The 11,705-nt window shown below is 39.3% G+C and overlaps 1 pseudogene; it reads right to left on the bottom strand.

The window, feature by feature from the left end:
* Positions 1-7,871: 7,871 nt before the first annotated feature.
* LOC135705539 (uncharacterized) lies at positions 7,872-10,398 on the bottom strand (annotated as a pseudogene).
* Between the last annotated feature and the right edge of the window lie 1,307 nt (positions 10,399-11,705).

The following is an 11,705-nucleotide window of genomic DNA, read 5'->3' as shown; positions in this document are numbered from 1 at the left end:
GTGTTGATTGTAAAAGGACGATTAACGAATTTGTGGAGACTGAGCACTGCCCTTTACCGCGAATTGATGATATTTTGGCAAGCTTTCCAGGCTGTAAAATATTTTGCGTTTTAGACCTAAAAGGTGCTTATCAGCAGTTGGCTTTATCTGAGGAATCTAAGAAATATTTAACGATTAATACTCACAAAGGCTTATTTCAGTTCCAAAGGCTTTGTTACGGAGTGAGTAGTGCTCCTTCAATTTTCAACAAGTGATTGATCAAATTCTGAAAGGTTTGGTGAATGTTAAATCGTACATTGATGATACACTCATTGGCGGGAAAATTTTTACCGAATGCATGGAAAATCTTAAATTGGTATTATTTAGAGGAGAATAACGTTCACGTAAATTTGAATAAGTGTTGTTTCTTTTTACCGCAAGTTAATTATCTTGGGCACATAATCAGTGCAAGAGGCATCAGCCCCAATGATGACAAAGTAAAGGCAATTGAAGATGCACCCTCACCATCCAATATTTCCCAACTGCAGTCATATTTAGGATTGCTTAACTATTATTCACGTTTCCTTCCTAATGTGAGCACTTTGTTGAGGCCTCTTTATGATCTGTTGAAGAAGGATACACTTTTTCATTGGACAGACAAGCATCAGAATGCTTTTTTGAATAGCAAGAAACTTTTACTATCAAATAGACTATTGGAAATGTATGATCCCGAAAAAAATTGATCGTCTCGTGTGATGCCTCACCATACGGAGTAGGTGCCATACTATCTCATGAAATGAATGGAGAACAAAAACCTATCATTTTCGCTTCATGTACATTGTCACCTGCCGAAAAAAATTATTCACAGCTGCATCGCGAAGCATTGGCGATTATGTTCGCAATAAATCGTTTTCATAAATACATTTATGGTTATCAGTTTGAATTGCATACAGACCACGAACCACTTCAAGCAATTTTAAATCCAAAAAAATGTTAGAATGCAATAGCAGTTGCAAGATTTCAGCGATGGGCTGTGCAATTATCCATGTACAACTATATTGTTAAGTACAAACCTTCTTCTAAAATGCGACACGTGGATGCCTTATCAAGGCTACCATTGAAAGGAGAAACAGAAGTGGATTACGTAAAATCGTTAAATATTTCTGAGGAACTTCCTATTGATATTGAATTGATTCAAAAGAAATCTGAAAATGATGCTTTGTTACAAAAACTAATCAAACATTGCTCATCTGGTTGGTCGAAAATGGACCACTCTGACAATGAACTAAAGTATTATCAAAAACTGCAGAATTGCCTATCAATTGAAAACCATTGCCTAGTGTACCGTGATCGAGTAGTTGTTCCAAAGGAACTACATGATAAAGTTTTGTGTTTGTTACATGAAGGTCACATCGGAGTAGTAAGAATGAAGATGTTAGCTAGGCAATACGTTTGGTGGAAGAATATTGATAGCAGTATTGAACATTTCGTGGGTCAATGCTCAGTCTGCCAACAAACTCAGAAAAAACTGCCATCTGGTACGGTCCCTTGGCCAACTACGAAATTTGTATTGGAACGGGTGCATTTGGATCTATTTTATTTCGGTAAATATACATTTCTAATCATTGTTGACGCGTTTAGTCGATGGATAGATGTCAATCTCCTTAAAACTTCAAATGCTAATTCCATAATTGATCATTTGCGAAGATTCATTGTCACTTTTGGATTGCCTAAAGAAATTGTCTCATTGCAATGGGCCACCCTTCAATTCAAGTCAGTTTATAGAATTTTGTCAAAAGCAAGGAATTAAAGTTACTAAATCACCCCCATACCATCCAGAGTCCAATGGTTTAGCTGAACGCGGTGTACAAACTACAAAAAATGCATTGAAACGTTTTTTGCTGGATGAAAAGTACCGTTCTTTAACTATAAATGAACAAGTTGACAATTTTATATTCAAATATCGCAATACACCTAACGCTGTCTCTGGAATCTCTCCTTCGGCAATCATGTTTAAATTTAAGCCACAAACACTAATTGATAAATTATCTATTAAACAGAAAACTGACGATAAAATTGAAAGTCAAAGGAAAATAGATGTAGTGAAAACTAAAAATTTCCCAGTCAATAATTTCGAAAAAGGAGAAAAGATTATGTATCTTAACCACTTTAAATCATTTTGCAAATGGATTCCCGGTAGGATTAGGGACAGGATATCTAAGACAGTGTATAGAATTGACGTCAATGATACTATTAGAATATTTCATGTTTCTTCTCTTAGAAGATCAAAACTAAGTGACAAATATCATTCCAATGTAGCGATAACCATTATTCCAAATAAGGTTGAACAGAAAGAATTTCATGTACAGAAGAAAAAAATGAAAAGAAAACAATCCGTCCGACCTAGATGGTCAGAGTTTTCTAAGCTTAGGCGGTCACTGAGGAAACGAAAACCACAAGGTTTTTATAAGTTCTAGGAAAAATCTAAAAGGGGAGAAGTGTAACATACCCTATTGTATCTTGACAAAATACCATTTCATGTAGATTATATTGAAGTATTGTAAGTGAACACAATTTATATAAACAGTTGGTAGTTCTCAGGAGAACAAGAATGAACATCCGGTCAAGTATGTATATAAACTCTAAGCTCCCTATTGTAAGCCTCTTTGATGTCCGAACCGTTGACTAATAAATACCAAAAGAAGAACCTCGTGTGTTTGTGAGTATTGATACATTTGAAAGACATAACATTTTTATATTTATTTATTTATTTTTCTCGCTCGATTCTCAGATTCCATGTAACGTCGTTTGGAGCCCATATGACTGAAGTGTCTTCTAGAATAGGTCGAACTATGGAACAATATAGCGCTTTTAGGCAGTGTGGATCCGTAAGTTCCTTAGCAATTTAGGAGATAAAGCCAAGTTGACGGTTTGCCTTGGAAATAATCGATGCGTAATGGAAACGGAAGGAGAGCTTCGAATCGAACACAACACTAAGATCGGTCACATAGTTCACCCTATTAAGCACAGTGTCATCGATGTGGTTTTCATAAATAATCGGGTGGATGGTCATCACGTGACATTTCACGATACTGATGACAAGTTTATTCGAGCAACATCAGTGAACAAAAATGTTTTTTGCAACATTTACAGGTGACGACAATCCTTGATGCAAATATCTTTAGATCATCAGCATATATGAGCCTGCACATATAGCCAAGTGAAGATGCAACGTCATTGGAAAATATGACAAATAGTAACGGCTCCAAATTACTTTCTTGTGGGACGCCGGACGTGCTAGCAAATGGCGATGAATCACAAGATCCGTGCTTAACATGCAGCACCCTACCAGTCAGGTGCAATGAAAACCATGACACCAGTCTATTCTAAGCTCCCAATCGTTATCACAACCGGTGGAAACTAAAGATTTTAAAATGGCGCATTACTTGACTAGCCTATTGGTCCCACGTTAATCGATTAACGTACCCCATTCTACTCGAAATTCTAGTACTACACTATGTTAGTTTTGATACGCTATGAAATTTTGACAGATAAAATGAGGGGTTCGTGGATTTTCCTATGTTTCGAGGGGTGCATCGATTAGCTTGGGACCGAAGATAGTACCAGAGCTGACCCAAAAAGTTGAGCTCGTTTCTTTGGGACCTTCTAGTCTTAGAGTAACCTCTATGGTTATAATTTGCTGAGTAACATTTTGTGATCGATTTTGTCAAAAACCGCCTTCAAGTTCTGCACTTTTTCTTCCATAGCCGTAGCTACGAACCTGCCGGGAATGAATCCATGTTGATCGGTCGAGATGTGGGTCTTAGTAGCACGCAGGAGTATGATCGCAGACGATGATCTCGAATAGCTTTGAAGCGGTAGAAAGGCTGGTTATCCCACGGTAGTTTTTGACATTTCACCGGTCACTACGTTTCAGCACAGAAAACATGTAAGACAGTTTCCAGCTTATAGGAAATTCTCCTGTGAACAATGCACTAACTTATTTTGAAGTATATTTCTTGCAGTGAGCAGAAATGATTCGATACATTATTTGCGATTTTCTCAGATGCAACTTGTAGAACATGGGACAGATATGCGTAGAGCGGTAGAGTGCTGGATAATTAAAATCAGAATATCTCTCAAAGTTCTTCAAAAAAGACACGCCTTTCTTTTGACAAATTGAAGATTTTTGGCGGCCATGTTTAAATTTGTTGCCATGCTGGATGTTTTCGAGGAAATGAGTTTTTCATAAGCTTACCTTCCACCGATTTAAAAACTAAGAACGCAATATGTAAGCATAGACATATTTTATTGGGCTTGAGGTATTTTCTTAAACTGATTACTAATTCAACCATGCATTCTAACTACAGTGAGCATGATAAAACCAAATTTAGAAGCTTAGGAATTCATACCGATGAAGGCTTTTAAACCCTCTAGTCCGATGCAACGCACCCCAATTCAACATTGAATCGAAAAAGGTAACATCTTCACCTTTCATCGCAGATCCCAGAGGAAGCACAGCTATCAACGCTGCCATCGAACCGTTCTGTTTCCCGTCACGCCCGAGCTGTCAAACGCTGCTGCGTGCCGGCTTCCGCTCGAGGGGGCGAACAAACGAGATGAAAAATTAGCAAACCAATCTCCAACTCCCGAAAGATCTCCTCTCCACGGTGGCCGCGACGCTCGATTCGTAGATAAAAGGTTCCCTGCTGTGCCGGGCTGGTAACTTCCGCCCTGTGCGAGATTGTAATAACAATCATAATATGTAATACAATTTTCATCTCCCTTGCTACAGCAGATGACTTCATTCCGGAAAAGTGGGTACTTACCGGCACGTCCTTGATGCATTCTCCCTCGAAGAGGGGGAGAGGTCAATTGATGGAACAAAAAACTGATAACTGTCAGATATTCGCTATCACCTCTCCGCTCCTTGGCGAACGCGGGAAATCAAACAATCTTCAACGACAACGGTAGGGCAAACCACTCTCAGTCATTCCCCTACATTCTGCTTCAAATACCAATTTGACAGGGGAAATTAAAAACCATTAAAATGGAAAATTGAACTTCGAGGTACCTACTTGCAATTCCTTGGCTTCGCAGCGGGGAGGCTTCGCTCAATCGAAAATTCGTCGTCTAATCCGAAGCGTCGGGAAATCAACGCTACTTTCGCTTGGATTCTTTAAAAAACAAAGGAAAAAGGAAAATTGTCAAAGTGACACTTTCGCTATTTCGTTGCGAAGGCCCAACAACCGAAACGAGGGATATTTTTCGTTGCTGTTATTGTGGACGCTGACGCTTCGGGATGACACCTAACTTCAAAAGCAAAAGCTTTCCTTTTGCGGATATGCGACAGGCTGGTGGACTTGGCTCCGCGCTTGGCTTTGACTTTCTCTCCAGCAGCTGCCTTTCTGCGAAAACATTCGCACACCGTCGTCGTCGTCGTCAACTCGCCGGGATTCGGGTACTTAGGCAAATTTATGCAAAGCAATTCCTTTTGTTTTTTCAAGCAGCCAAGCTGCAATGCCCTCCCTCTACCCTCGACGGCAGCAACAACTACAACAACAAGAAGAAACAGAGCGCGCGAAAAGAGCTGTCAAAGAAGTCGTCAGCTTTCTGCTGCCAGCACGCGTGTTGCACTATATGCCCGGTTTACACTAGCGCTGGCAGGGTTGATTCCACTCACCAACTATAGAAAAATGAGTTTTCGGAATTACTAGATGATGTAATAGTACTTGTAAGCTGCATTCAGCGCGTCACAGTCAGTGATTTTACAATTCGTGGGCGCTCAATCTTCTTAATGTCACAATTCCTGTTCCTGTTTCACTCTGATGATTAACCATAATTGATGTAAACCGGCCTATATTTTACCAGTAATTGATTCGCCATTATTAATCAGCTGTGAAAAACTGTTTCCATCATAATTGTGAGTGACAGGCCTACAGTGACAGCACTAGTGATTCAGCGCAAGTGTAAACGGGGCCATACTACACTACTGCTGCAAGTGGTGCATAAACCGCAGTCTGATGGAACGGTTCGTTGGATTTCTCCGCGTATGAATTTTTATTGCGAAGCAAAGCGGGGGCTGATTCGGTGGGAACTGGCACGGTGGCAGCCGCAGAGACAGGAACAGCGGCTTGTTGTCTTAATATTTTGATTTGATGTGAGTATGCATCATTCAGTTCTGTTCGGTTCCGTCGTGCCGTGCAACCTGTCTCGTTCGTCGCGCGCACTGTATGGAAGGAGTGCAGATTTTGCATCAAGAATAAAGTTTATGCAGCTACTGCTGCTGTTGCAATGAATAAAAGATTAGTGGCAGGAATTAAGCTTTATTCAGCATGACGGAGTTTTCTTGCACTGGTTACGTGCGGTTTGTTGGCTCGATTGAAGACGTGTTCGACCGTATTCGGAAGCTCGCGGTGTTTGCTTTGACAGGTGGTAGTATGATATGGTGGATTAGGATGAGTACGAAAATTGTTTACCTGTTTAGCTCATCTTAGAAAGTTTGAGTCAGCTTTAGAACAAATGAAGCACAGGGTGACTGGTAGAAAGCGTGACGGTTATGTAACAGTCTAATATGAGGACAGTTTGAAATGGTTTAATAATTAGCTTGCAGCGTTCCCAGAAGCTCTCTCACTCTGATAGTTTTATCTGATTTTCCTCAGAAGTTCTGGGGGTACGCTTTGTGAAAACCGAGAATGGAACATGTAACAAAATGATGAAAGATTTTGAACGTTAATAACTCAGCTGCCCCTGGACCAACTTCAATAATTTTATCACCAATCGATCAGAAATATTTCTACGCATCTGTTAAGTTTAAGACTATATCATTTTTCAAAATGTCACTATTGAAAATTTAACGAATGTGCAACTGTTGTTATGATAATTAAAATTATCACCGATTGCCTGTGAAAAGTGATTTCCCTAACACAGATTTCAAAGTTGAATTTCATCCGGTCTCACCGAACGGTGTTTATTCAATCACCGCGTGATGAGTGGTGGTGTTCTCCAAAGGCTGCCTGCAAGCAGCGGGCTTCAACCCACATGAGCATCCATACACACTAACTTATTTTTACCGAACTCAGTATAGTTTTTGACGAGATTAGAATAGCTGAGCGCTCGGCGATCGTTTCGGTAATTTCAACAGATGCAATCGGTAGTCAAGGCACTTTTGCGAGCTGTCAAATATAACCGAAAGGATTGCTTTTGTGTGACAACAACTCAGTATTTTTTTGAAAAACTTTCGGCAAAAATATAGATCATGACACTCTTGCGAGCTATCAAATCTCACCGAATAGACTGTATTAGCGTGACGACAACTCAGTACATTTTTGAAAATTGTTCAGCAAAAATATATTAATTGCATGGGTCGATAGCTGAGTAACCCAGTATTTTTTTTGACGAAGTTCAGTAATTAAGGAATATTTTTATTCCTTAAATTATTTACTGAAAAGCAGTTTTTTTTTCGGAAATTTTTCCAATAGCGTAGTGAGTGATGTAGTGCACCCACCGCTATTTTTCGGCTGTCCTCCACCCAATTTAACTGAATTTTTAATTATGAGGAATTAAAAACTATTCATCTACACATTATCAGTTCAATTGGCAGGAAAACAACCAAGAAATCGCTGTAGGTGGACTTCACCACCTTCCACACTATTTGGGGGATTCCTATATAGACATATATGAGAAAGGATAGACGTGAGTTTCTTTTATAGAGAGATTACATAGGCTGGTTCGTCTCTCTATGGTTTAAATAAAAATGTGCTGCAAAAAATAATATAAATGTTATTGATATTCCGCGAAAATAATCATTCAGATGCAGAATTTTAAGGATAACAAATACAAGCATTTTTATCATGGCAAACAAACGAAATGAAAGCAAATACAGGATTTAATTATTCGATGCTTTGCATAAGTCCCTCTGCAGTTGTGGTTAGTTGACCGATTCCAAGTAAAACATTCGAGATGAATGTGTAGAACTGTTTATCCGTTGGATGGCATGCAGAGTTGAATACTACCATCGATTCACATAGCACACGGAAGCAGTGCTTCAGATCCGATTCTATCAAAATGTTATTCCACTTCCATGTAACAGCTGCACTTGATCCACTCTCCAGAAAATTTCCTTTTACGTAAAGCATTGGCACTTCATTCGTATCGGGATGCGGGTCTTCAGGCTGTAACCATAAACATAACAAAAACATGTAACAATTTATTTTCCCAGTAGCCATAACTGACACAATAGCACACACCTTAATCCATTCTACGATTCCTTTTTGAGAATTGTCCTTTGCTGGATCTGCGTCCCGGGTCTTTTTGGCTCCACGACTCGGGCTCTTCTGCCGTATTATAATGAGCATTCGAATGAAATCTGAAAAAGGCAACAGGTCACCAGTAGAATAATTGTTGTCAGATTCTAAACATTTTAACTCACCGTCTTTCACATGTTTGAAAAGATCGCGATAGTGTGACAACAATTTTGGTTGCAGATATTCGAGTTTTTCTTGGAAATCCGGAGCATTCGGGTACATCATGTGAAATTCCAAAGAAATCTATGATAAAAGATTAGATTTGTAATTACGTATGCAAATATCATAAGTTTGGGCTCTTCCCAATACAATATTGAAGAGACTACGGAGTTAAAAAGGATATCAAGTCATAGAACTGATTCGTTAATTTGCTATCTATTAAATCAACGGGCTTGGCATACATGGTAAGCATCCATGCTTCTCACACTAAAAAGGACCACCCACATTAGATCCGGTTGCGCTGCGTTGCGTTAAGTTGCTTCAATTAAAAAAAACTCTTGACTGCATAATGAAAGCTTAAAATTAAAATTTGATTAAAATAGGAACAGCAAACATAGATTTGCTTTCATTTTGCTAACGTACTTTGCTCAGGAACCCTTTTAGTCTACTTGGTAGAACAATCTGCTGAGAGTGTAAAACTGTAACGACACTCGCAATCAATAACAGATGCTTACCATGGGCCCATTGAAGGCAGTTGCAACAGGATAGGTCTCAAGATACGTGTAGAATGTTCCTTTTTGGCGCAAATCTTTCCGTTCATTGAAAGTAAGATGCCAAAGCTCTTCAGCACGTAGTTTGGTGTTTGGTCCAGGACATAGAAACTTAAATTCTTGCGTCTATAATGTAAATAAAATACTATTGTTGCGACAGGTGATGAGGTTTCGGACCATCCAGTTAGCGAAACTCGATTTTTGTGGAGTTTGCTTTTAGCTGCAATTTAATTTTTAATTCAATTAGTGTTATGTTCACAATTGGTAGCCCGTAGGCATAGTAATTCATTAGTTTAGATTAGTTTTAGCTAGTTAAGTTAGTATAAGAACAATTAGCTTTAATGTAGTATATAAATCTTACATTTTTAGTCCCTTTTATGTACTTGTCCTGTGTAACAATTATTAACTTGTGCCTAGTATAATTATTTTAACGTGTGTATCTCGCGAGCAATCTGCATGTACTGAGTGGGCTACGGACTTGTGGATGATCGACTGCTGATCGTGAGTCGATCGTTTTGACACTCCGCAGTTGGTAATATCTGCCCCGCTGTTAATAATTCGGCTGGTTGGGCACCGTCCTGAAAAACTATTATGGATATAAACTAATACACAAAACATCTACTACTGACCACTGCTTCCACATCAACCTCTTGTTCCGGATTGGCTGGACCGACATCAACCTCTCCTCCAACGTTGATCTCCTCAGCTTGTAATTTGCGTCGACTTATTACGCGATCTCCCGATGTCCTTGCCAAATACTCCATATGATAATGCAAACGTCCACTGTGGCGGTGTTTACCCCGACCGTTGGGATGAAACCATAATGCCTGCGGTACATCCGGAGTTGACGACGACAATGCCGGGTATGTATGCACGAGACTTTGTGCCAGGAAGTTTTTGTGATAAGCAGACGGGCGTCTAGTAATAAGAATCGTTATATTTTAGAAATGATCACAAAATTAAATACAATCATACTTACAATCCATACACCGATTTAAGATAGTCGCAGAGAATCCGTTTTATTGCACTCATGCAATTGTCGCTTGGTTTCTGCCCTTCATTGAGTAGTTCAATTATTGCTTTACCGTTTGGAGTGCGTTAAAAAATTAGATTTATGTCGATGACCTAAAATTCAAACGTTCATTGCACATTTGTTTTCATGACTTAAAGTTACAGCGAAATACGTCTTTATCAGCATCGATATTATTTCTGCAAGGGGTAAACAATATTCTTTCCTGTGTGTCATCTACTTCGGAAAAGAAACCCTAAATGCTTGGAGCAAGATCTACATGCTGATGAAAACGTAATTTACCCTTACTTACCGCTTCCAGAATCATTCCCCGGTATTCGTTAAAACCTTCGAATGTGTCCTCTTCGTGAGACTCAGTTTCCTTTGTTGCCATATCTTTATATTTTGACGTAGGACTACGTCTTTGATTTCTATATGGGGGTAAACTTTGTGAAAACCGAAAATGGAACATGTAACAAATTAAGAAAGATTTTGAACGTTAATAACTCAGCTGCCCCTGGTCCAATTTCAATAAATTTATCACCAATCGATCAGAAATATGGCGAAGGCCACCCACACAAACCAACACCAACATCTTGTAGGTAGAAGTTTCCCCTATTCAATGATGGTGTTGGTTTGTGTGGGTGGCCTTCGCTTTGTGAGTAAAGGGCTTTGGAACGGTTTGTTTACAAATGCTGATGGACTCTTTTCTATTGTTGATCCAGATTTGTGAAGCCGAGTTATTTACGAGTGTCAGAATCGATCAATGTAGATAGGACCTATTGAAAAGTGACGCGAGTTTTGTTTTCTGTACTGAGCTCCAATGCTACCGACGCCAGGGAGGCAGCTCCCAGAGATGTTATGCCTTAGAACATGCCGGTGGCGCCGACTGAGATTGGACCCAGGCCTGCTGGGGTGAGAGGTAATCATGCTAACCACCGGCGCCGATATCTATCACGGCGAATGAGAACGAACCACATTTGAGTTTAGTTATCTCAGAAATAAGAAATAAAGTGCAGGAACTCAGCGATGAATAAATTTGCCTCATGTTTTCCCAGCTTTTTCCAGGATTTTCCAGGGAAAAATTCCAGAATTTGAGAAAAGTAACGGTTGAATTCACTCAGTCTATTGGTACTATTCCGAGACTGAATAAAATTTTCGTCAATTTCCTCATTTTCTGGCAGACTTTTTAGGTTTTCCACAGGAAATCATGAGATAAATTTACTCATCGCTGAGTTCCTACACTTTTGGCGATTATGAGTGAACTAAACTCAAATTTGGGTCGTTCTCATTCGCCGTGTACGCAAAAAAGAAAATAGCCAGTGTCGCTACTTGATAGCAAACACAGCCATTTTAAAGGAAATTTGAATGTTATGTCGACAAATTTGTTTTTATTTTTAAAGTAGCCCTTTTTCATACGTTTTTAGTGATTCTTCATCTACACCATCTTTGATTTCAAAATAGTGTCAGCTATTGATTTTCAGTCCCTGCACCACGGTTCGAAAAAAATCCCATATTGTGGGGTATTTGACAGCATTTTCCAGTTCTTCTCTAATCAGAAGCTGCCATCTTGGATTTTTAAATGGCGTCAGACATCGATTTCCAGTTCCATAACGTCACCCTGATTCCAGAAATAATAATAATATATTGTAGGGTATTGACAGTATTTTCCAGTTTTTCATAAACCGAATGACACCATCT

Source organism: Ochlerotatus camptorhynchus, unplaced genomic scaffold, assembly GCF_037179485.1.
Source record: "Ochlerotatus camptorhynchus isolate MF236.1 unplaced genomic scaffold, CSIRO-AGI_Acam_v1.1 ptg000268l, whole genome shotgun sequence".
In the NCBI taxonomy this organism is placed as follows: Eukaryota; Metazoa; Arthropoda; class Insecta; order Diptera; family Culicidae; genus Ochlerotatus; species Ochlerotatus camptorhynchus.
Note: the sequence above shows the minus strand (reverse complement) of the source record. Positions and strands in the feature narration are given on the sequence as shown.